The sequence below is a fragment of the Borostomias antarcticus genome (genome assembly GCF_949987555.1).
Source record: "Borostomias antarcticus genome assembly, chromosome: 18".
Classification (NCBI taxonomy): Eukaryota; Metazoa; Chordata; class Actinopteri; order Stomiiformes; family Stomiidae; genus Borostomias; species Borostomias antarcticus.
In genome coordinates this window covers 19,322,363-19,346,873 of record NC_140251.1, presented here as the reverse complement: position 1 = coordinate 19,346,873, position 24,511 = coordinate 19,322,363, and the positions used below count along the sequence as shown (strand labels likewise).

Below are 24,511 nucleotides of genomic sequence, written 5' to 3'. Positions count from 1 at the left end.
GTAGTTTATTTTCTTTACAATAGAATCGATGTGAGACTTAAAAGAAAGTTCCGGGTCGAGCCAAATACCACGGTATTTAAAAACCTCAACTTTCTCAAGTGTTGTCCCATCAAAAAAATTAAGACTAAGGTTATAACATGACCGAAGTTTATGTTTAGTCCCAAAAAGCAAACAGCAGGACTTATTTTTGCTTAAAAGAAGTTTGTTGTGGAAGAACCAGTTTTGGACAGCACTGAAGTCAGTCTCCAACGCTCAGGTGAAGGACTCCCACATCCACTGGTTCCGTAGTAACGTTCATGACAGGGATGGACACGCTTGAATCAGCCATCCAAATTTGCTCTCCACAGCTACTACTCCATTATCAAGTCTCTCTGTTCATACTGATATTCCAAGAATGATCTCCTCCAAATAAAATCCTTTCCGTTTCCATGCCTCTCACAGGAGTATCAGCGACCTGTAGACCTTTTTCTTCAAGAGAGCGTCTTATTTTTTCACTGGCCATTTTCATGTTGAAAGAGCATACCGTTTGTTGTTCCAATAATTCCACCTCAACAGCTTCATTTGTTCTTAAGTTTCTCAGGCTTGCTTTGACCTTTCTTGCAGTTACTCTTTTATGATTTACAGAGCTGAATGTGTGTAGCTTTATTAGGTGGGCTAGCTTGTAGAATCTAGCCCAACTTGTGATATTCCCACTATTTCTTTCTTTATTATTATTATTCTCCCCGTTTTTTTGGCCTTCAACTACTTCTTCATACTTTGTGCTAGAAAAGTCATTCAAACTTTAAAATGTTCATGATGTTTAGCTGTTTCCCGAATCAATTCAGATTTTTGATATTTTTTATAGTTTTTTAGTAATTTAACTTTTAATAGTAATTTTTGTGCCATTGAAAGTGCTGGTAGAATGTTCAGTATCATTATGTTTTTAGAGTGGTGGCAGCTGTTGCTTTGAAAATATTCACACATTTTGTAAACTGCTGGCACTCCTACAGTTTTGAAAGCTCACACACATATTATACATCAAAACCATCAAAACATTCACACAACTGTGCTGATTCGTACAATGTAAGTATCTAAGCTGTGTGACTTATAGTTTTCGCTGTATGACGATTTGTTCAGCAGCTGCGCTCCCCATTGAAGCATATGGTGCCGCACTCTAACTTTTGAGCTTTTCAATATTATATATTGAAATGTTCACACAACTGTGCTGATTCGTACAATGTAAGTATCTAAGCTGTCTGACTTATAGTTTCCACTGTGTGATGATTTGTTCAGCAACTGCGCTCCCCATTGAAACGTATGGCACCGCACTCTAACTTTTGAGCTGTTAATTTTGCATTTTTATTCTTTTTCTAACTTGTCACTTTGCCTACAGTTTTAACAGCTTATACACATATTATATATTGAAATGTTCACACAACTGTGCTGATTCGTAAAATGTAAGTATCTAAGCTGTGTGACATAGTTTTCGCTGTATGACGATTTGTTCGGCAACTGCGCTCCCCATTGAAACGTACAGTATGGCGAGTGAGTCAGCGAATTCTGTGTGTTCTGTGCTTTGGTGCTGTAGAGCTGCTGCTGTGCTGTGGTTGCTATGGTGACAGTTCACATTCTTGAGCTAGCTGTGTTCTTGAGCTGCTAAAAAGATGTTGGTGGCTTGTCATCGAAAATCTATTCAATATCCTGTTATAGGCATCATAGTTCTTAGGTTAACTTGCATCAGCACCCTCATTAGTCTACTTGAATTCTAACCCTGTTTGTGCTGTCACACTACTTGAATTTTATAATCCTTCTTCTACTTTAGTACCAGTAGTACTTACTGTGGTAGGCTATTTATAGTATAGTTTATAGTCGTTTATTAATATTTAGTTATATTTATTATTATTGGTAGTGCTAAGTTATGTAGCTATTCTAGTAATAGAAATTGAATTTATAGTAGTTATATGTACAGTAGTTATAATAGTACTGGCAGTAGTTGTTATATACCCTAACTCTAACAGTAAGGTTACTGTTAACCCTAATACTACTGTTAACCCTTACCCCTTTGCAGTGATGATCTGTTAATTTAGGGTAATCCTCTCAACAGGCATCCTTTTTATAACAACAGTAGTAGCATTCACCTCAACATCCATACCAACACCTCCAACAACTACTGTGGTAGCATTGTATTCCTACCATCCTACCTTCCTTATATTCAAATACATATTCAGAATGACATTCAGACTGTAATAGGATAAATCTATGTTGACTCCCCCCAACTAATAAACACTTGGCTATTTGGCTTTTTTTAGTGCCATCTATCCAGACTTCAGCAGTTTGTAACAAGACAGTGTTGCCTTTCGAATTACCTGGAAAAACTGTCACTACAGTGTCTGGGTCATTACTTGTGTTCTCTTGTGCCAATTTTGACTGTTGGGTACTAACAGTTTTATAATGTCTTTTTCTGCATGATTCACCCTACAATTACACGCAATGTGTCTGGGGCCTAGACATACACAACACCTGCCTAATCCTTTGAGTCTTTCTCTCCTAACACCCACGGGTAATTTGTTGCATTCAAATGATTTATGGTCAGCTTTTCCACAACACAGGCAGTCATTATTATCTTTTGGACTCCAAGTATGGAAGGCTGCAGCTGAGGCCGTGGTGCCAGAGTAGGGCCTTCTCATCCTGAGGCCGTGGTGCCAGAGTAGGGTCTTCTCATCCTGAGGCCGTGGTGCCAGAGTAGGGTCTTCTCATCCTGAGGCCGTGGTGCCAGAGTAGGGTCTTCTCATCCTGAGGCCGTGGTGCCAGAGTAGGGCCTTCTCATCCTGAGGCCGTGGTGTCAGAGTAGGGCCTTCTCATCCTGAGGCCGTGGTGTCAGAGTAGGGCCTTCTCATCCTGAGGCCGTGGTGTCAGAGTAGGGCCTTCTCATCCTGAGGCCGTGATGTCAGAGTAGGGCCTTCTCATCCTGAGGCCGTGGTGTCAGAGTAGGGCCTTCTCATCCTGAGGCCGTGGTGTCAGAGTAGGACCTTCTCATACTGAGGCCGTGGTGTCAGAGTAGGACCTTCTCATTCTGAGGCCGTGGTGTCAGAGTAGGGCCTTCTCATTCTGCGCTCTTTCTCGCGCTCCTTGTCACGACCAGCATTTCTCTCCTCGTGCTGATAAACTTCTTTCTTTTAGGTGAGATTTGCAGTTCTTTCTCTACATTCCACCTCTAATTTCAAAAATTGCATCAACTCCTGTGCTTTGAGTACATTGTCAGCTTCTTGTCGAGTAAACTCAAGAGCAACTTCCTCAGGGATCATTTTTAACTAGATGGGACATAACAGACTTCCATAAGAGTCGGGTACAGCGGCCATTGCATCAAGGCTGCGCACTTGAACTTCACATTCATCATATAAGTTGTGCAACGAGCCTACATCAGTGGCCTTTCTTACTGGAGTCATACTGAGCAACTTATTCATAAGTGCATTTATCAACAGGCCCTTGCGGCCAAATCGTCTTTTGAGTATTTCAATTGCTCTATCATAATTATCATTAGACAACGCAAGACCTGGGCCTGCGCTCGCTGCGTTAGAAATTACTTCAAGTAACTAGATTTATCTGTATTGCTCAAACTTTCATTAACAAGGATAGCCGTTTCATATTGACTCCAAAACCCTTGCCATTCACATACTGTTATCTCCCCAGAAAACTTCTGAATGACTAATTTGGGAAGTTTGACGGTATTGGTTCTTTGTACATTGTTCCTCTGACTGGAAAGGCTTCCAGGCCTACTTAAGTGCCCATTCATGCCTATGCGTGTTGCGCGTCTGATCCTTGTTTTTTGTGATCTTACTGTATGTAGTCCATATATTTTAAAGCGTAATTAATTTCATCATCCAATTCATCTTCTTTGATCTCTGCTTCAATGTCTCTGTCATAATCTATTAAACTTCATCGTCAACTGCTCCATATATTCTTCTAATTCATTAAGATTTGGATCCTCTTTCAAAAGTTCCTCATCATTAGCAGTTTAGTTGTTGAACTTCTTATGACCCCTTTTCTTTTTCAATCGTGCAACACTTTCAGACATGACTTATCTGTGACTTTTTCCCAGCAGCTTCAATCAAATTCACAATCCAGCGCAATCCTGTTCATATTCCGTTGGATTTGCTCCCAGGTTTCGGCATCACTTTGCAGGGAAGAACTTCAGAGTCGATTATTTTCAATGCACGTTGATTTATTTCCTATTATTTTACAAACTCATTTTCGTGGAAAGGGGAATGGGAACAATAGAATATGGAGTCCATTTAGCGCTTCTGCACGTGTCAGTTGCTCATTTATCCTGGGGAACACCCCCAAAAAGAATGCCCAAATAAGGAGACATGCGTCACTCTGTAGGTCAAAGGTGACACCCTCTCCAATAGAGCTGAAACAACATTCAGAAAAACATACAAAAGACAACAACATCTTAACTCAGGAAACTAAGGCTGGAGAAAGAGGAAGCATGGAAGAGTGGGGACAAGAACCGGTTTAAAGAGGCCAAGTACAGTACACTAATGTTGTAAATGTCCAGTGTTACCTGTGTGTCCTGCTTGTTGCTCTGTCTGGTATTGTCTTTAGAGTCATTCTGTTTTTAATGCAATGTAATGTATGAATCTATTGTATCTCCTATGTTGTTGTTTTTGACAGGTTGTCTTTTAAACATCTGGTGAGGGACAGCAGGTGGAAATTAGCCGTTGGGGCTAAATCTGGCTCATTTATAGTTTTACTATTGATTAATGTGCAGTGTCCCTAAAATAAACTTCAAACTTCAGATTCAGCAAGGCGATCCAGGAAGCCAAACAACGCTTCTCTGAGAAACTCCAACATCAGTTCTCAGAGGGGAATACGTCCGCTGTCTGGAAAGGCCTCAGACAGAAAACAAACTATAAACCGAAATCCTCCCAGTCGACTGACGGCTCACGCCTTGCCAATCAATCAATCAAAGCTTTATTTGTATAGCGCATTTCATACCCAGAGGCAACACAATGTGCTTTACAGAGAACAAGGGAGGTGGGCATACGACCCACCTCTACATATTGCCAATGACCTGAACGAGTTCTATTGTCGATTTGAAAAGCAATGGAACCCCCTCATCCCCCCTCTCAGCAGTGACCCCCCCCCGCTACCACCCCCCATCCCCACTCCCCCCGCACCTCTCTATCCTAGAGGGCGACGTGAACCGCCTGTTCAAGAGACAGAACCCCCTGAAGGCGGCCGGACCTGTCTCACCCTCCATCTTGAAGTACTACGCTGACCAGTAGTCCCCGGTGTTCACTGACATCTTCAACACCTCACTGGAGTCATGCCATGTCTGCTTCAAGACCTCCACCATTATCCTGGTTCCCTAAGAAGACGAAGATCACAGGCCTAAACGACTACAGACCCATCGCCCTGACCGCTGTAGTCATGAATGTCTTTGAGCGCCTCATCCTGGCCCATCTCACGGCCATCACAGACCCACTCCTGGACCCTCTGTAGTTTGCTTACAGAGCCAACAGGTCCACGGATGACACGGTGAACATGGCACTTCACTACGTCCTACAGCACCTGGACACCCCAGGCACTTATGCCAAGATTCTGTTTGTGGACTTCAGCTCAGCCTTCACCACCATCCTCCCGGCCACACTGGAGCACGGGCTCTCCCTACTACGAGTGCCTGACTCCACCCGCAGGTGGATCACGGACTTCCTCTCCAACAGGACAGCGGAAGAACATCTCCTGACAGAGATTTTTGGATTGTCGCGCGAGTTGTTGACCGGGGGGGGGGGGGGCTTTTGCCCTGTTCGATTCGTTCGATCCACCTGTGGCCTGTAGTATGTAGGGGTTGCTCATTTCTCCGTGTGAGAATTGTGAAGTGTGGCGTGTGAGCCTGAGAAGAGGCTGAAACGTGCGTTTGGCAGCCCTGTAAGCCTAAGGTTACTACATAATACTAAATATTCAGCTTAAGTATACTGATAGCTTAAGCTTCACATGCTGTACCAACAACAAATTCTACCGACATTGGTCGTGTGGTGGTCATCATTACGTTAAATCCATTAATTGATTATGACTAGCGTCTAGCTTGTTAAGCAGGTGCAGTTTGCTAATTTAGGCTCAGCTGTTTGCCGCTGTATGAGACTTACTTCACAACAGAGACAAATAAATGCAAGTTATAGTTTGGCAACTGAGGCTTAGGGGGCAAACAATACACTCGTTTGGTTTATGTGTTACCTGGCTGGTTAGCTGTCATCACTCGGGCACTCTAGATGGGGAAAGGACAGGGGAGGAGATGTGTGTGCAGTGCTGCTGCAGTGCGCCTTTCTATTTGTGTCCGCTTTTCACGTTTACCGTTGACAAAGGAAGAGAGGGAGGGGCATGGGTGTGCCGCGGGCACATGTGTGTGTGTGCGGGGGGGGTCTGGCAAAATAACAATGCATTTTGGGGAATTATTATTACACGCTTTTAATCGAGAATTGATCGATGTCACCATGGGCCACATAGAGTAGGCCTACACTGTAAAAAAATAAATTAAAAAAGTAACTTTCAAAAGGGCACTTGCATTGTCCAGAGGGCAAAGGGCAGGTGCTCTAGCACCACCTCGTGTCTATCTGTGGACGTCCCTGGTGGGCAGACTGTCCATAATACTGCTACTGAACAGAGGAAAGTTACCTGACCATAAGAGTTAAATCTGTTGGGGATAATATTTGTCCTGCTTCCAGACTCTTAAAATGGGATAGGTCCAGATGGGTTCGTGCTGGGAAGTTCAGGATGAGCCTAACTAGCTTGTTCTGCAGTTTGAAGCCTATTCTGTATGCTCCTAGGGGCACTATTGTACCACGATGTGCACGCTTAGTAAAAGTGGCACTGAACTAAGGCCCCAGCTAGGTCTCACAGAGGCTTCTTGTTTGGGAATGTAGAGTTTCTGGACATAAATTTGATTCTTTGGTTCACCCTGGTAACCACTTCATGGGGCATGTTGTCCCCAGATAGGGTGTTATCTAACACTAAGTATTTAACTGTCCTTGTCATTGACAACTGAGCCACCCAATTCCACTTTGAAACTGGGATGTTTTTTGTATTTGTGTGTGGTTGCAAACAAAACTAGAGGAGCTTGCAGATAGTGCAGACCTCCGCCCCTGTGGACTCTATTGAGGTAGCCTACAGAATGCATCGCTTCAACTATCCACATGAATGAGAAATATAACGTTATGGTGCATTCCATTTGTCTCGGGAGGTGCGAGTGGGAACTGGCAATGGTCACTCCCGAGGTGAGCGTTCCAGTTGCAACAGATTATCTCGTTATTACCTAACTAGTAGCTCTAGCCTTTGTTAGCAAACAAGTTGATAACAACGCACTAAGTGGTATTGTGCGCACAAAACACCATAATCAGCAATAGCTTTAGCAGCTTGTTTGTCAAACTCTACACTGCAGCCAGTAGTCTCCTCAGGCGCAAGGCGAAATTATGGTAGGTGGGCTCTAGCGTTCTACCTTCCGGATCGAGCTGAAAAAGTAAATAGACACCAGCTTGTTGACACGAGCATAACTGATCATGGCTGGATCATGGATGTATTATAAGAAGTGGATAAGGCATGCAAAGATGGCGGCCCATTCAATCCAATGAAAGTTGCTCAGTGGCGCATGAAGCAAGCCCCGATGGCCAGGAACAGCCAGTTTTTGGCGTAGTGGCCAAGCTCGGTATTACAAGTGGCGCCAAGAACCTGAAACCTATGAGGAAACTGAAACCTAAATCCACCTCTACACTGAAGTTAGGCCGGATTCATAGTCGACACAAACTACAAAAGTGCAAGCAACGCAAGCTTCGCAAGGCCACACAAGATCTCGTTGCGTCCTTGCGTGTGTCATGCCGCAATTTGTCACTTGACGCAAGCAATAGTGCAATTCCTTGTTTCCACAAAACAAAACACAGAACGCAAGCTCTCGAGTCATGTTGGAGCTTGCGTTCACAACGTAGCTTGGGTTGTTTACGTCGACTATGATTCAGGCCTTACAGTAATATGGCTACTGTAGAGCCACCTATGAATGATCATGGTCAAAATTTAATGGTGAGTTCCCTGGCCCGTGCTGCACCCCTCCACTGAGTGTCATGCATATCGGACTGGTAGTTTTTGTTTATTCCTGTCCGCATGCAGACAGACACACACACACAGACGCACACACAGACAGGGGCGAAAACATTACCTTCCGCCCTGCGGGGCTTTGTCCCTGTTAATTGCCAAGATGACAAGATTTACCAAGATGAAGAGACAGTCATTTGGGAGGCGGAGTATACCCATGTGGCCCCTTTGATCAGCTGGTAGAAATTGAAAGCGACAGAAATTAGCAAGTGCCTTATAACACTGACTATCCTTCTTGAGTATGTCTGTATTAAAATGATAGTGATAATCACCAGTGATAATAACTTCAACTAACTTGAATCAGGAGGTCACTGCCAATTCCCTTCCCTAGTCCAGCCTCTCTCCTCTCTTCCTATAGTCCACGATCAGCTCCTTGATCTTGTCGACGGTGACAGAGAGGCTGTTCTTCCGACATGGCAGCTGGGCAGATCTCGAACCTCTTCCCTCCTGTCTGATGCCCTCCTGTGTTTGGGTGGTGGATTTTTTCATGTTTTATTCCACATCTTCCCATTGCCTCTGTAATGTGTTTTGGAGGTGGGGCTTGCCCTCCATGCACCTCTTCATATGTGGCATGACCAGCTCTTTGCCCAGCTCCTTGATGAATAGCCACCGGTCATTGGCTACAGCACCCATGTAATCAGGGGGTTGTGCAGTGAAAGTGCTGTAGGCATTGAGGGTGGCAACATCGAGCACTTTGTTATAGTACTGGACCAATTAATGTGTGTAAAATTGATGTAGAAATACAAAAACTATGTTCTTAAAATAAGAAAGGAGAAATTTAAATAATTATTGTGGTAATAAAAAACAAGATATTGAATGAATATTTGTAATACTGAATTGTGAAATAAAATTTCAAATTTCAAAAGATATAGCAAAGAAACACTCTAACCCTAACCCTAGCCATGCATGGAATAACATGTACTGTAGGAAATTAATACAGGTCATTTCTGACCCAGGTTGTGCATTAGAAGGGTAGTAATACAATGAATTTTATTCAAAAAGTAAGATGAAAATAAGGATTTGTGATGTTCTAAATGTTAATTGAGGAACAGCTGGATTACTGAATGATCAAATACATGTATTACAAATATATAGAAAAACAGAAATGGTGCTCAGAGAGCACAGACCTCTACCTATGAATGCATTTTCTGGCTCTGCATGTGTGCACGTGTGTGTGAGCAGGACATGTGTGCACGTGTGTGTGAGCAGGACATGTGTGCACGTGTGTGTGAGCAGGACATATGTGCACGTGTGTGTGAGCAGGACATGTGTGCACGTGTGTGTGAGCAGGACATGTGTGCACGTGTGTGAGCAGGACATGTGTGCACGTGTGTGTGAGCAGGACATGTGTGCACGTGTGTGTGAGCAGGACATGTGTGCACGTGTGTGTGAGCAGGACATGCTTAGGATTGCTGCATTTGTAGGTCAAGAGTTTTATGCCAGTCCAAATCCCGTCTCTCTGTGACCTTCCCATGTCGAGATATGGCCATTTCAATCACAATCACATTCATTGACAGTGAATTGGGGGAATTTTTCGCTTCTGAGACTGTCCAAAAAATGAATGGAGGTGAATGGCCGGCCGTATTTGGCGACTCGTGGACCCACCCCATGATTGGGATCCGTGCCAAAATGTAATCGGTCTGTCGAATGAAAATCGGTCTGTCAGTTTTTGTGTAATCCTGCTAAAGTTCCAACGAACGAACACACACCACCGAAAACATAATCTCCCACACTGCACTGGGGCGGAGCTAATAAAAACTCTGTCGGGCACTTTTGACTCACATTGCGCATCAAACGGATATGGGAGCTTCCTGTGTCAAACAAGGGCTGCGTTCCGAATCGCCTACTACCCTACTATATAGTATGCCAAAACATAATGTAGTATGTCCCAATACATAGTATGCCACATGCAGTATGGCAAAAATACCAGGATGTCCTACTACATCCGGTCGTATTTTGCCGTATGCAAGCCAGCAGGCTTTTCTGGCTATTCTGACCCACAATCCTGTGCGCAGCGGAAATGACGTCACGTGCGAGTCGCGCTGGATGCTTTATTATGAATCCTGCGGCGCGCAGACAGATGTGCAATGATGGCGGACGCCAGCGGCAGCGCATTCAAGTGTAAGTACAGTAACGCCACTACATATTTGTAGCGACTCGTGTTGTGTGTATAATTGAAACATGAAAATATACTATTGCTTCACGAAGCTAAGTGGATATATATATAATGACCGCAAATGTAAACCTATAACCTCAGCCAGTGGCCTAGCTAGTGGTAACTACTAGCGTAACTTTACTTCTGTTACATCAACTAGCCAGCTAGTTAGCTAGCTAGCTATGTGGTGCACTGAAGTTAACAACGTTACCTCTCAATCTTCTGTCAAATTTGCTAAAAAGCAGAATGCAAGCCAAGTCAGTATAGCTAGCTATGTAAGGTACGACCATGGGTGTATTAATAGAACGTACGACATACCAATTCAGCTCACCAGAAAATAGTTTGCTGATAATGCACGAGCCTATCAAGGACGTCAGTTAGCTAACGTTAACTAGGTAGTTGAAGTACTAGTCGGTCAACTGCTTTGTCTCACTGGAAAACAATATTAATTTGTTAGGGACAGATGAACATACGGAGAGACTCATTCGGTGGAGGATGGAGAAGGAGGAGCTGTTCACTGGGAAGAGGAATGCAGCGATAAAGGGGTTTGAGTGAGTAACACTTGACCCTATTTTCCGAAATGTGATGAAAGGAGCATTTGTCATTGCTTGGCATGTTCCTTGTCCCCTTAGGATGTTTGTGGTCGAGCATGGCTTGGAGGGGAAGGTGACACCAGCCACCATTAAAAAGAAATGGGAGAACCTCAAACAAAAATACAAAGTCAGTCACCAGTGTTGTGTGTATGCCTTCGATTAGCCATTTACTATGCTTTAGTGTCATTAACTTCTCCTGTCATCTAATTTGCAGGATTTGAAGTGTCCTAAAACAGGGGTCAGCACAGAGGGAGGGGAGGCAACAGCAGCCTCCTGGAAATGGTATGGGGTGATGGATGTTGCATTGGGCAGTAAGCCATCCATCACCCCACCATTGCTAATTTCATCAGCAAGCCAGGAGGCTGTTGAAGTCTCAACTCCCTCTGTGTCTGATCCCATCCCTGTCGAGGACGAGTGTCCTGTACCTGTGCGAAAGAGAAGGAGGGAGGGAGGTCAGTCCAGTAGCCAGGTACTGGAGTACCTTAGAGAGAAGGAGGGAGGGAGGTCAGTCCAGTAGCCAGGTACTGGAGTACCTTAGAGAGAAGGAGGGAGGGAGGTCAGTCCAGTAGCCAGGTACTGGAGTACCTTAGAGAGAAGGAGGGAGGGAGGTCAGTCCAGTAGCCAGGTACTGGAGTACCTTAGAGAGACGGAGAAGAGAGAGGCAAGACAGCAGGCGCTCGAGGAGCAAAGGTATGAGGAGGCCAGGGGGAGAGAGGAGGCAGCCAGGGCTAGGGAGGAAGAGAGGTACCAGGAGAGCAGGAGGAGAGAGGAGAGAAGAGGAGGCCAGGAGGAGAGAGGAGGCAGCCAGACCAAGGTATGACAAATACAAGATGGTGTGGACTACTCCAGTCTCCCTCAGTGTAACAAGATTGTGCTGTATTTTTACTCTATTTTCAATGTTTAGTGTCTTTTACTTAATTACTTCTATTTTCGGTCAAGAGAGGAGAGGCGGGAGGACCGCTTTTTGGCACTGCTGGAGGCACTCACCAAGAAATTATAATTTATCTTTGTTTGTTTTGTTTGTCTTGTGTTGCAGCATGTCTATATGCCAAATTTAATTTACTTAATTTGTTTGCTTAAAAAGCCTCATTAAATGTTTCTACCAACTAACCTGTCTATTCGTCTATGCAACTAACCTGTGCTTTCTTAGAGCTCAATCAGTCAAATATACTGTATCCTGAGTGTTGAATAATTGATGACTGACAGGGGTAGCTTGGCCTCCACTGGACTTGAAATGGTCTTTCAAAGCATCCACACTTTTTCCTTGTCTGGCCATCATTTTAACTGCATGTATATCTGTCTCCTCTTTGTCTGTTTGAACATTCCCCTCTGATGCCAGGATTCTAGTCTTTTCTCCTTGAGAAGTCCTGCACAGCGGGGCAACTGTAGGCTACCAGTGGCCCTGAAACCGTTGACATGACTTCAAAGTTACAGGTGAAACTGGGACAAAGTGATGTGTGGATTACACAGTACACAATACACAAGTCATTGATTGATTAGATGTAGTTATCATGATTGATCATTGGATTTATACATCACACGTGTTAAACAAAACATAATGCATAGTGGTAGCTTGGGAAAATGAGGGTGACAATACAAAATGAAGAACAAATTAACATAGGCATCAAGCTTGGTTTTGGTGAAGAAAAGAAACAATGAGGTGTGATGCTGTGTATCCTGATGTTGGATCGTGTAATCGTGTTCTTGGAGAGCTGGAACACAGTCAAGTGGTGCAGACACTGCTGCAGCCAGGAGATCTCTGACACCTTCACCTGCTTCCACATCCCTGTTTCCAGGTTCTGGGCCATCGCCGTTCTCTCCTGCCTCATCATCATCTTCCCCAGGCTCCACAATGTCGCCGTTGTCTAGGCAGAGGTTGTGAAGGATGGTGCAGCAGGTGACGACAACAGGTGCAAAAGTGTGGCTCACTTCTAGGGACTTGAAGAGGGAACGCCAACGGGTCTTCATCATTCCAAAAGAGCGCTCTATGATGCCCCTGGCTCTGGACAGCTTCTTGCTGTACATGGCCTGCACAGCGTTCTGGACAGGCTCACGGTAGGGCGTCATCAGACCGATGGGGGCAGTCAGGCAGGGGTAGCCACCATCACCCAGGATGCATCTTCCCTCTGGTGGGAAGAGCTGCTGGGAATAGACAGGACTGTTCTTCAGCACACAGGCATCGTGGACAGACCCAGGGAAACCACAGAACACATCTATGAACCTACCACGATGGTCACAGATGGCCTGGATCTGGATGGAGGCGAACAGCTTCCTGTTGAAATAGCAGTTGGCATCCTCTGCAGGGGGCTTGATTCGTATGTGGCAGCCGTCGATGGCACCGACTGCCACGCGAAATGCTGGAGAGCCCGCTAGCCGGGCAAAGCCAGCACCCACTTCCTCAATGTGGTCTGGTTGAGGGAAGCGGACGATCCTCTTCAGGAGCCCAACCACTGCTGCTATGGATGCTCTTGTCAGGCGGAGGTCAGGGCGGAGGTTGGACACGCCATCAAAGTAGAGCTGCAGGATGGGTGCATTGAGGTTTAACTGGCAATATGTTGTAGGGTGGACATCCTATGAATATGAGTATGGTGATTGAATGTGAAATGAATGAGAAATAAAAAGTTAACTTAATTGCATGAATGGTTTATTTCCAGTTTGAGATACAAGGACACTACATTACGGCTGCAATGATCTGATTATATACTGTCACATATCAAAGTTTGTAAAATGTAGGTTCAGTCAACTAAGTTACACAACAGAATTGGCAAGAATGTTTACACTAACGTTACAAAGTTAAATGTGAGGCTGCTTCACATGCAGACAGGACATAGAATGACAATGACTGAAATGCATTATTATTTTATTTATTTGAGGACACCGCGATGCCTTGTAGAATCATGAATGTGAAACGTAATTGGAAATTATACAAATATCCTCGTATTTATGATTATGATTCAAGTCTAGGATGTCTGTAGAATTGATGTGAACGCAATCACCTCGGATTTCTCATAAATTCAGCCCTTGCGAACGGGCGCACTCCAATCTGGCCTCCGACTGCATTTCCGTGTTCTTAAATCCTGTTCTTAGATAAGAACAAATCCGAGATAAGAAACGATTCAGGAATGGCAGAATTGTCCCAGGAACTTCGTAAGTGGAGTTAAGAAGAAATTTCTTCTTAACAGCGTTCAGGAATGAGGTCCAATGTTCCCAATGCCTACATCTTTCCATTGTCCAAGGCTGCCTGTTTGTGGCAAATAAAATATAAAAAAAACGTGGCAAAATGACCTAAAATTGTTCTGTACACCCCTTCTACAGCATGGATAAGCAACCTGAACCTGTCCTTTAATCTAGAGCGTGGAGAGATGAATGGACAGACAAGACAGAAGTCTGCCTGTTTTGTCTTCCTACTCGGTTGGCAGGAGAGACGTGAACTCAGACGCCCGTCTGCTTTCATCCCTTTTTTTTTTCTTAAAAAAAAAAAAAAAATCTATCTCCTTGAAAGCTGAGCAGTGATGGAAGACAGTATTTTCTCTTAGAGGTCTGGTCCATCAGGTGAAATCCAGCCCGTCACTTGACTCATCCACAGCCACCTCTCATCTGAGCTGAAGCTCCTGTAGATGGAGATCAAAGCAAGGTAACACCAATACAACATAGGAAAGTGCATCTGGAGTTCAGTGCTTTGTTGAACGCCGCAGCTGTAGTTCATTCAGGAATGCCCACGTCAGAGGTTGATTAACCATTTATTGCCACACATGGAATAGAGTTGAGTTTGGCACTGATGGCTCCACTCTAACTGCTTCCCTGGATTAGCCAAGCTGCAAGCCAAACTAAAACAGGGAGCGAGCTCCGACTCCCCCACGGGGACACAGAGCGGGCCTAACAAAAATAAATAAATCAATCAAGCCGGAGCTTACAGTACAACCCGGCACACGTACGTTCCTAGGGAGGGCAAAAGATCCATAGCGAACAGAGCAAGGAACATGCACAAATCCAAGTACAGGCAATACAGGCAATACATCACCAAAATGATTCCCGAGCGCGGCACCGCTGCTGCTCACCCCTCCCCCAGGGGATGGGTCAAATGCGGAGAACAAATTTCACACACTCAGGTGTGTGACAATCAGTGGAACTTACTTAGTCTTAGTCAATAGGGAACACCCGCCACCGGGCGCACCCGGAAACAGAACCGTCCAATCACCAGGAGGGAGGAGGACGGGGAGGCGGAGTTCGCCGGGAGGTCAGACGAAACACGCGAGAGCAGAGAGCAGTGTAGGCTACCAGGAAGTCGTTTAAATAGACCGCCTAGCTGTGAGTGAGGGCTGTGGTTGGATAATAGATGATTGAATGATTGAAACGCTGATTGCTCAGCTGGCTGTCAGCTGATCACAGCTGAGGCGTCTGACCCGTGTCCTCTATGGAATTACAGGCTTCAGTTGTTGGCACATCAGCTATTGATCCAGTGGATCAACGGATGTAGATTTTGGGTATAAACCTTCTGGTAATGAGTCCAGCCAGACTTGACTTCAGCGTTCATAAACAAAGTGTGACGATAGGTCTTCCTATGCGAGACTACCTTTCAACCTTCTCCAGCTTCATGGCCACCAACGTGGTCTCTGTATGAGATGGGGCTCTTGCTGTAGTTTCGCTAACTGTGGCCCTGTTGTCCCCAGGGCTAATCTGGCCTTGTTCCAACACCCCCAACTCCCCCGCGCAAATATCCAGGGTCCACTTGCCCCACTTCCCCCTCCCTGATCAAGTTAACCAGGGTCTCCTGGTCTCTCTAGGGCTGATCCGTCTCCGCTCCACCCCCCCTCCGAAGCTCCAAGGCCTGGAGTACCTCCTCAACATCACGGCAACGGATGACAACGCCTCTGGCGGGCCACACCCCCTCTCCAGCACCGCCCGGGTCATCGTGGGCGTGGACGACGTCAACAACAACAAGCCCGTCTTTGAGAGGGTGAGAAAACGTCCGCTTTCGAAAACTGTTACCCAGAAACACTGCAAGCTCCACGTCTCTCTCTCTCTCTAATCTCTCTCTATCAGCCCCCTCTCTCTTGTTTGGCCTGTCGGTCTCATCTACCCAGTCTCCCTCCCTCCTCACTCGGTGTTCCCCTGGGGTCTGATTAGCCAACACTCCCTCTCCATCTCCAGCAGGCAGTCCTCGGGGATTTTCACTTTCAAATAATTTATCAAAACACCGCAGTACCATTATGGTGGACTACACCTGTCTAATTAGTTCAGCTGTTTAATTAGGAGTGACCTCAACCTAGCTGAGAGAAGTATTCATGATGTGTACTGTAGTAGACCCGGGTGTGTGTTTGGGAGGGCTGGTTAGCTCATGTTGACGCATGTGAACAGCCCTTCAGAACCATGTTCCTACAGGAGGCCAGTAGGGCCATATACTGCAAAGATTGATAGCATGTGTTCCCTTGAATAAATACCTCCAGAGTGTTTGCTCGACCTTCAATACGCTCTCAGTCTCTCCCCCATATCCCTGTTTTCTATCTCTCTCACTCCCTCTTTCCCCTCACACGCCTCTGTCTGATTTTGTTTTTCGTTTATCTGGAAACGAGAGAAAGAGAAAGAGCGAGTGGTGGACGTGTGTGTGATTATCAAACAGGACTCCTACTCTCTCTACTCTCCATCTCTCTTTATCTGGGGCAGGGGCTCATCGGGGGATTAGGGTGGATACCTGGATAATACACAGCTGGGCGGGGCTGGACCTTCAAACAAAGCTTCCTATAGTTGGGCTCTATATAGGCCACATACGTATATATTAGACATGATGAATCATACAGTACAATAGTGACCCTCTCTGCTTTAACACTGACTATAATTTCATGACATAATCTCTGTTTTCACCACCACCTTCTTTCTGCCTCTCTTCTTCTTCTTCTTCTTCTTCTTCTTCTTCTTCTTCTTCTTCTTCTTCTTCTTCTTCTTCTTCCTCTTCCTCTTCCTGTTCTTCTTCTTCTTCTTCTTCTTCTTCTTCCTCTTCCTCTTCCTCTTCTTCTTCTTCTTCTTCTTCCTCTTCCTCTTCTTCTTCTTCTTTGTCTTCTTCTTGTTCTTGTTCTTCTTCTTCTTCTTCTTCTTCTTCTCCTTCTTCTCCCCCCCCCCCCCCCCCCCACCCCACCAGTGCCAGCAGTATCGAGAGCAGGCGTCGGTCCTGGAGAACCAGCCAACCGGGACATTCGTTCTTCAGGTAGAGGCCGTGGATGCCGATGAGGGGGCCAATGGGAAGGTCAAGTATGGCCTGATGCATCGAGACAGCGCCATGCCTGCCTTCAGGATCCACCCTGACACAGGTACCACCAGCCCCCCACTGAAACACACAGGGGGGTCCACCCTGACACAGGTACCACCAGCCCCCCACTAAAACACACAGGGGGGTCCACCCTGACACAGGTACCACAAACCCCCCCCTGAAACACACAGGGGGTCCACCCTGACACAGGTACCACAAACCCCCCCCACTGAAACACACAGGGGGTCCACCCTGACACAGGTACCACCCGCCCCCCACTAAAACACACAGGGGGGTCCACCCTGACACAGGTACCACAAACCCCCCACTAAAACACACAGGGGGGTCCACCCTGACACAGGTACCACCAGCCCCCCACTGAAACACACAGGGGGGTCCACCCTGACACAGGTACCACCAGCCCCCCACTAAAACACACAGGGGGTCCACCCTGACACAGGTACCACAAGCCCCCCACTAAAACACACAGGGGGGTCCACCCTGACACAGGTACCACCAGCCCCCCACTCAAACACACAGGGGGGTCCACCCTGACACAGGTACAACAAGCCCCCCACTAAAACACACAGGGGGGTCCACCCTGACACAGGTACCACAAGCCCCCCACTAAAACACACAGGGGGGTCCACCCTGACACAGGTACCACCAGCCCCCCACTAAAACACACAGGGGGGTCCACCCTGACACAGGTACCACAAGCCCCGCACTAAAACACACAGAGGTGTGAAGTAACTAACTAACGTAGAAATACTTTGTTGCTGTACTAAAGTCGTATTTATTTATTTTTGGGGGATATCTGCTCTTTACTATTGATATTTCTGGTGATTTTTACTTTTACTTCGCTACACTTTCCAAAGAAAACTGATGCATTCACTTCAACACATTCCCCCTTACAGCTTTCATTCCTCCCGACAAAATCAAATGTTTGTAAAGAATAAAAAAGAATCACATGCATGAATATGCTTTCTGGTAAATAATAATACTATTCTTGCCTTTTGGATTTATTGCTTTTAGACTGGATACTTTGAATACTTTAGTACATTTACCTTAAGAGTTTCACTTTTGATACTTAAGTCCATTTAATACAGGTAGAAGTTACTTTAAGACTTTTACTCAAGCAGTTAATTGGGTGACTTATGGTGCGTTCGTTTGTGATCGGAGGTGGCAAGTCGCAAGTGGCAAAATACCTCCGACCTGTGTGCATTCGAGCTATAGCGAATGATATGATGATGATGATATGATATGATATTGACGTCAGCCGGCAACTGGGGGCTGAGAAACATATCCGAATTTGCGACGAGGAAGTGCGAGTTCATGCAGCGTTTTATTTAATCATTCCTAGTAGCAAGTCGCAATTTGCCACCTCCCAGTTATAAACATGCACCATTACTTTCACTTGAGTCATTTTCCAGTAAGGTCTGTATCTTTATTTTTGGGCTCTTGGGTACTTTTTACACACTCTGGAAACAGGTGCAGGTAGAAATGCCGGCAGTGTAGAGAGAGAGACACAGAGAGAGAGACGCACACAGAGAGAGACGCACACACAGAGAGACACACACAGACACGCGCGCTCACTGGCTCACGATGTGCTGGGTTGTCAGGAGCGATCGTGACGGCCCGGCGGTTCGACCGCGAGCGCCAGCGGGAGTACTCCATCACGGTAACGGCTACAGACTGGGCAGAGGAGCCGCTCATCGGGATCTGTCAGCTGAACGTGCTCATCCTGGACCAGAACGACAACAGCCCCAAGTTTGAGAACCTGCGCTATGAGTGTGAGTGTCTGACGGATTTGAGCACTCTTGCTCTCCGCTTCCCTCTCCCCCTCCTTCCTCCCTTCACTCTCTCTCTCCCTCCCTCACCCCTCTCCCTCCCTCACCCCTCTTCCTCCCTCACTCCTCCTCCTCCCTTCACTCTCTCTCTCCCCCCCTTCACTCTCTCCCTCCCTCACCCCTCTCCCTCCCTCACTCCTCTTCCTCCCTCACCCCTCTTCCTCCCTTCACTCTCTCTCTCCCCCCCTTCACTGTCTCCCTCCCTCACCCCTCTCCCTTCCTCACCCCTCTTCCTCCCTTCACCCCTCTCCCTCCCTTCACCCCTCTCCCTCCCTCCCCCTTCCTCCCTACACTCTCCCTCCCTCACCCCTCTTCCTCCCTTCACTCTCCCTCCCTCACCCATCTTCCTCCCTCCCTCCCTCCCTCCCTTCACTCTCCCTTCCTCCCTTCACTTTATCCCTCCCTCACCCTCTTCCTCCCTTCACTCTCCCTCCCTCATCCCTCTTCCTCCCTTCACTCTCCCTCCCTCACCCCTCTTCCTCCCTTCACTCTCCCTCCCTCACCCCTCTTCCTCCCTTCACTCTCCCTCCCTCTCTTCCTCCCTTCACTCTCCCTCCCTCTTCCTCTCTCCCTCTCTCCCCCTTTCACTCTCTCCCTCCCTCCCTCACCCTCCTTCCTCCCTTCACACTTTTACCACCCATCTGTGTTATCTTTACAATAATGTATGGTAGGCATGTGCATTCAACACTAATTAAATGGCGATGTAAAGTACCTCTCACATAAAGACGTATTGATTGAGGCAGAGTATCCAGAAGCCCACATTAACCTTCCTATAGATCTTGACCTTGGTTTGAGTTGGTGCAGAATGTGGATGTGCGCTCACTATTCAGTCCTTACTCAGCTCTGCTGCTGCATGTGTGTGGCTCTCTGCAGCATGTCCACGGGGGCATAGTTGTGGTATGGCGTTGTTGCAGACACACATTCTCATGGTATTTTATTTTTATTTTTATTTGAACCTTTATTTAACCAGATAAAAACTTGTTGAGATTAAAGGAAATCTCTTTTTCAAGAGTGACCTGGCCAAGAGGGCAGCACACAATGAAAAACACACAACCATCCCAGTTTCATACATACAGAACAACAATAAAACATGAATAGAAATATTCCCTTGGGGATTATTCTCTGAGTTATTCTCTGAAATGAATCTCACCCAGACTTCCTGAGGGAGGACACTATGATCGGGACCAGCTTCCTGCGAGTGGCGGCGCGTGACGATGACTTCGGCAGCAACGCGGCCGTCACCTACTCCATGTCCCAGGAGCAGCCAGAGTACCTGAAGGTCAATCCTGTGACCGGCTGGGTCTACGTCAACCAGCCCATATCACAGGTGGTTATTGTAGACTAGTTTGTAGACTCAACCAGCCAATATCACAGGTGGTTATGTAGACTAGGTTGTAGACTCAACCAGCCAATATCACAGGTGGTTATTGTAGACTAGGTTGTAGACTCAACCAGCCAATATCACATGTGGTTATTGTAGACTAGGTTGTAGACTCAACCAGCCCATATCACAGGTGGTTATTGTAGACTAGGTTGTAGACTCAACCAGCCAATATCACATGTGGTTATTGTAGACTAGGTTGTAGACTCAATCAGCCAATATCACAGGTGGTTATTGTAGACTAGGTTGTAGACTCAACCAGCCAATATCACATGTGGTTATTGTAGACTAGGTTGTAGACTCAATCAGCCAATATCACAGGTGGTTATTGTAGACTAGGTTGTGGACTCAACCAGCCAATATCACAGGTGGTTATTGTAGACTAGGTTGTAGACTCAACATTACAGGTGGTTATTGTAGACTAGGTAGACTTAACTGGACAATCACAGGTCAGTCCACTTACTGTGATCCTGTGTTAAACACCAGTTTTACCATGTCTTCCAACCAGTTGTAACAGCAATGTAAATTCCTGACACCATATACTATGAGACGTCTGCATCTAGACTCAACTACGTTGTGGCTCAACGTCTCTAACAGTCTAACCACCCTGTTCTCTCATGTCTGCATTCAGAGAAGTTACATCACGCGGGACGTCATGGCGACGGACGGCGGGAACCGCAGCACCTCCGTTGAGCTGGCGGTCACCATCACCAACGTGAAGAACCAGCCCCCCGAGTGGGAGCAGGAAAGCTACCGCGTGGTCGTTCCAGAGAACACCCCGAGGGACACCCCCATCGTGGTGCGAACCGCATGGGAACGTTTTGATAACTTCATTCACTTCATCAACCCAGTATGATTCCCTCAACAGGCCTGATCACACATACTGGAGGATAGATACCGATCTCTGCATCTGCCTCTCGGGCTCTGCTGTGGTTCAGGGCTGTTTACTGCAGTTCCTTCATGTTTGTACATCTCTAGTTCAGGTTTGCTGGAGAGAAAATTGGAGAACTGGCATTCGGATGATGAAGTACGCAGTAGTAGAGTGTGCGAGCAGGGCACTCTGGGGTGTATTCCTGAAATAAGCCTAGTAAACAATGTTCCATTCAAACTCACCTGTCTGCCTCCCAAGTGCCATTTAAAGTCATGACAAGACTTCCTCTACACTGATTGCCGGAATAAAATAAACCAACACCTTTCTGCTGGAGTAAATTAAACCAACACCTTTCTGCAAGAATAAATTAAACCAACACTTTTCTTTCAGAATAAATTAAACCAACACCTTTCTGCCGGAGTAAATTAAACCAACGCCTTTCTTTCAGAATAAATTAAACCAACACCTTTCATCGCAGCAAAACTGACCATGAATATTGAGGCCACAACATAGTAAGCAATGCACGTAACATTGAAATATGTGACTTGCAGCGCAATTGCATTTATGAACTGAATAAGTTAATTAAACCGTTGATTGCAAAACGTGACAACTGTCTCCAAAGCTGAGTTTGAGCCAAAGCTGAGTTTGAGCCATCGTTTCATGACTACCGTCTCCCTCCTTTTATTATGATCACCTCCTCTCATCTCTCTGCCCTCCTTTTGCCCCTGTGTGCCAGACCATCAAGGCCACCTCCCAGCTGGGTGACCCCAGGGTGACCTATAACCTCGAGGATGGCATGGTACCAGAGACCAACATGCCCGTCCGCTTCTACCTGTCGCCCAACCGCGAAGACGGCTCCGCCTCCATCCTGGTCTCTGAGCCGCTGGACTACGAGACCACGCCCAGTTTCTCACTCCGCGTGCGGGCACAGAACGTGGCGGCGGTTCCCCTGGCGGCCTTCACCACTGTCTACGTCAATGTCACTGGTACGTCAAAGAGAACGCCGGGTAGAACGTCACATGGAATGTCCTGTAGAACCTCCCGTGGAACGTCACAGAAGATCAGACCCAGATCAGTAATGTAAAGTGTAGAGTCACAGTGTTTCTAGTTATTATCTTTTAGAAAAGCTTACTGGTGTTGAAAATTAGCACTTGTGCTACAAACACTTAAGCAATGCATCTGGTCTGTCCACTGTGACTGTTCCAATGTAATTGTGATGTCCATATTAAATAAAAGTTTAATTCATTCATTTCATTCAAATGTTACTACCGGCTCCAAGATAATGCTGCAGATAAACTCTAATAGTATCACATTACAGATTAATAAGTTACAAATTTACAATTTACAAAAGGTCACAAAGAACATTTCAGCCAAGCCGCTACAGACCTCTCACTAGGAATAGCTCAGCATTCACTATGGGTTTGTTTTCGGGGTTTGGGAACAAAGACTCTTTATTTTCCTTCTCTACTCTGATTCTAGTACAATTTTGAAAGCTGTATTTATATTCATTGCGACTGTAGGAATATTCCAGCTTGATGGTATCTCTATTATTATTGATCTATAAGCGTTTACATCTCCCATCTCCCAGACGTAAACGACAACGTCCCGTTCTTCACCTCCTCCATCTACGAGGTGTCGGTGACGGAGGGCGCTCAGGTGGGAACCTTGGTTCTCCAGGTGTCGGCCCACGACAAGGACCTGGGCCTCAACGGACAGGTAGGAGAGAGCGCAGCTCAGTCCTCCGCTTGAGGTCTACAGTACACTCAGAACTGTATCACGATGATATGACTAGATATGTATGTAGTCATAATCATGTGCATTTGCCTAAAATAAGCCTTTGGCTTCGGCCTATTCCTTTTTCGGACATATAATTGTTTAAATTTTTATCGTGTGAAATGCATTTGATATGTTTTTGTTTTGTCTTTTGTTGTTGTTGTGCTGTTTTTGTTCTTGTTTTGTTTTTCTTTGCTGTACTTTCACACAATTTGAAACAGCATGTTTATGGTCCATTAAGAATGTCCGAAATGAACCAAATCATTCATTCATTCATTCATTCATTCATTCATTCATTCATTCATTCATTCATATAGAGAAACATGTAGCTGGCTGATGTGTTGTCTCTCCCCTCCCTCAGATCACCTACTCTCTGCTCAGCGACAGCAGTGGGGACTATAACCTCTTCCGGATGGACCCGGAGCTGGGCTCCATCTACAGCCAGGCGGTGTTTGACCGGGAGGCCCGCGGGTCCTACCTGCTGGAGGTCCAGTCTGAGGACGGTCAGGAGTCGGCCCGGCCCGGGCGCAACAAGCAGCCCAACTCTGGTCAGAATTCACCTGGATGTCGTCGTGAGAATGTAGAAATGTCTCTGGAGGCTCAGTAGCTCCTGAATAGATCTTGATACAATGTTCAATGAGTCAGTGTTTCTTAGGAATGACAAGGTTTCAATAGATACTATAGGCAAAAGGCTTTTGTCTGTTAAAATTGTGTTATTTTTGTTCAGTTGTGTTTTGTTATGTTATGCTTTTAAACCTGTAGCACTATGAGATTTTTTTTTTTTATGAAAAGTGCGTTAGAAATCAAATGTATTATTATTATTATCAAAGCTACTGTCAAGGAAGGAATCTCGAGTAAAAGGAAGGAAGCGTTCATCTTCTCTCAGGAACTAAGTTCCATGTTGTGGCTCTGCACTCTCACAGGTCATGCCATGTCCAGGAACTACTACACCTCTATAGACCATACCCCAAGCATGAGACTGCTCACGGTCACAACTCTTTATTTGATGGTTCATATAGTCTATATGTGTCCTAAATTGTCTAGCATTTACTGCTGCTGTCACTATTATGTGTCTGTATTTACTGTTTAGGTTTCAATCTCACTTCCCTCTAGTTAGGAGTGAGACAGACATATCTCATTGATATGTATCCCGGTTCTTAAGCCTCGGGGCGCTTTGGTGAGACCTGGACCTCGGTGAGGGAGGAATAGTCCTGCTCTGGAGAGAGAGTTTAAAATGGAGGTAGCGTTACTCTCATTCAGACACTGAGACTGACTTTGAAAAGAAAATCTTAATTTGATTCATCCTGACAGCGTGACCAGGCGCTTTCCTTTGCAGAAACCGTGGGGGTCGGAGGCTTGTCTGCATTTCTAAACATCCCTGGGGTTGTCTGCGTGTTGTGCAATTTACTGTAACCGTTTTTCGATTCACGCTGTTCTGGTTTTGTTTCATTGCCTTGTTTGGCAGTGCCAATCTGGGTGATGTTTTCCAGGGTTGGTATTCTGAGCAGGGTTTAGTGAGAGTT

The 24,511-nt window shown here is 46.0% G+C and overlaps 1 pseudogene across 1 annotated transcript in view; it reads left to right on the top strand.

Annotated features, from left to right (window-relative positions):
* The window catches only part of LOC311320997 (neural-cadherin-like), a 182,722-nt pseudogene that overhangs the window by 66,943 nt on the left and 91,268 nt on the right, over positions 1–24,511 (top strand). Inside the window, exons 8-15 of the transcript in view lie at positions 15,654–15,826; positions 17,006–17,174; positions 18,736–18,906; positions 20,118–20,290; positions 20,976–21,143; positions 21,952–22,201; positions 22,804–22,931; positions 23,350–23,536. The product of the transcript in view is annotated as a neural-cadherin-like (transcript). The remainder of the gene's footprint in view (positions 1–15,653; positions 15,827–17,005; positions 17,175–18,735; positions 18,907–20,117; positions 20,291–20,975; positions 21,144–21,951; positions 22,202–22,803; positions 22,932–23,349; positions 23,537–24,511) is intronic.